The sequence below is a fragment of the Zootoca vivipara genome, chromosome 2 (assembly GCF_963506605.1).
Source record: "Zootoca vivipara chromosome 2, rZooViv1.1, whole genome shotgun sequence".
Classification (NCBI taxonomy): Eukaryota; Metazoa; Chordata; class Lepidosauria; order Squamata; family Lacertidae; genus Zootoca; species Zootoca vivipara.
In genome coordinates, this window is record NC_083277.1 from 11,764,725 (window position 1) to 11,767,321 (window position 2,597).

A 2,597-nucleotide genomic window follows, 5' to 3' on the forward strand; every position below is an offset into this window, starting at 1 on the left:
TGTGATGCATTTTAAGTATTGTTTTTAACCAGTTTGTTCTGTATTTTATAACTGATGTTGTAAGCCGCCTTGAATCCTGACTTGGCAGGATAAAAATATCTATACAAATAAAAATGAAAGGTAACCTTGTTCAAAATTGATAATCTCTGAAAGTTCTTGACCGATTGCTTTCAAATTTTGACACAACGTTGTCACACCGTACATGAGTGTTTTTATATACCTAGATTATATAGATGGCTCACCTGTGACAGGTGAAAACATGCTTTTTTAGAATAACAGCGCCATCTGCTGGATGTCAAAGCAACACAGCTGAGGATGCTGCATCATAATCTCAGGCCTAAGCTGCTGCCATTGGCTGAAGACTATCTGTGACATCACAGTTCTAGTTACAGGTAGGTAGCCGTGTTGGTCTGAGTTGAAATAAAAAAAAAACTTCCTTCAGTAGCACCTTAAAGACCAACTAAGTTTTTATTTTGGTATGAGCTTTCGTGTGCATGCACACTTCATCAGTGTATCTGACGAAGTGTGCATGCACACAAAAGCTCATACCAAAATAAAAACTTAGTTGGTCTTTAAGGTGCTACTGAAGGAAGTTTTTTATTTTGTGACATCACAAACGAACATGGCAACCTACTGAATATAAATGTGGGCCTTTTACGCTTTCCCAACAGAACAGAAAGCAACAACTGCACAATTTTTCCAATGTTGCAATTATTTGTTTTTTAGTTCATGTTTTTAATGTTTTGCATTTTTATATGTTTTTGTTATAACTTTCTAATTTTTCAGTATAGTCGATCTGCTATAGTTCATCAAAATAATGCCTCGCAGAAAATCAAACTTAGGTCGTCGTACTCGTGGAGCGGAAGCAGTGCGACGAGCAATTGCAAAGCAAACTGAGCAAGAACGGGCAGCAGCAAAGGAGCGAAAGAGACAAAGAATGGCTCAAATACGTGCCAAAGAAGCAGCAGAGCGACTTGAGGTTACACGGTTGCGAGCACAGCGATCGTGTTCTGCAGCTTCAGATACGCTTCGTTCTCAACAGAATGAATGTGACAGGCTGAGAGTGGCTAAAAGATGTCAACAAGAAAGAACAGATCAGCATCAAACACGACTCCGTACTCAGCAATCGCGTGACCAGAGAGGTAGGTGTCGTGACGTCTGGGGTGAGGAACGGGGGTGCTGAGTGGAGGAGGGACGTGCCTTTGGGGAGGATGAATGGGGTGGGGTGGGGTAGGGGGATTTAACAGAACACGTGTGTGTGTTTTTGGGATTGATTGCTTTCTCTTTCTGAGCCACAGCAATGCGTGGCCGGGAACAGCTAGTATTAAATAAAAAATAGATTTTCAAAAAAATGAGAGGCAGTGGGGTAGAATCCAGGCTTGCTTTGAACTTCTTGGAGGATGAACCCTATTATTTTCTGCCTTATGCACATTACAACTGCATTTTGCTTTGTACCTGGTAACTGATGCCCATTATTTGTTGTTTGCATTGTTCCATGTTATTCATCTATATCACAGAATCATAGCATTGTAAAGTTTGAAGGGACCCTGAGGATCATCTAGTCCAACCCCCTGCAATGCAGGAATATGCAGCTGTCCCAGACAGGGATTGAACTTGTAAACTTGGCACTATCGGCACCATGCTCTAACCAACTGAGCTATCCATATGTATCCATATATTATATAAGTGAGTGGGTGACGCTGTGGTCTAAACCACTGATCCTATTGGGCTTGCTGATCAGAAGGTTGGCGGTTCGAATCCACACAATGGGGTCGGTGAGCTCCTGTTGCTCCGTTCCAGCTTCTGCCAACCTAGCAGTTCGAACGCACACCATTTCCGTGCGCTCTGGTTTCCATCACAGTATCCCATTGCGCCAGAAGCGGTTTAGTCATGAACCGGAAAGCTGTCTGTGGACAAATGCTGGCTCCCTTGGCCTGAAAGCGAGATAAGCGCTGCAACCCCATAGTCACCTTTGACTGGACTTAACCGTCCAGGGGTCCTTTAGATTAGATTAGATTTCTTTATTGTCATTGTGTAATTACAATGAAATTGGATGCTATCCCATAAAAACAAAAACAAGAAACAAAACAAAAACCACATTTTCAGCCACACATTCACAAACCTACCTTTTACCTTTACCTATTACATGTTTTTTTTATTGTTGATCCTTTGGTTTTCAATTGCTATTATAGATGTAATGATTTTTTTTATTAAAAATGCAATTATTTTAAATATGTAATACTTTAAAATATGTTTTTAATGGAATTGTGAAATCGCTGAGAGATGCAATATAGGAAGCAGCACATAAATGAAATGAATGGATGGATAAAACGTATGTTGTTTTCTTTAAATCATTAATTGCTTCAGGATATTTCATGGGAAGCCACTCGTAACTGAAATAAATGCGTGTGTGCCTAGCATGGGCTTTGCCACTGAGCTGAAAGAGAACGAGAGGGCTAACGCCTGACAGACAGGCATTCCATTTGAGCACATAGCACAGAAGATAGATTTGCACTGCCAGGGATCTGGTTTGGCTTCAGTCACATGGTGGGAAGCGGAAAAGCAGGCACATAGGTCAAGACAGGCAGGCAGGAGAA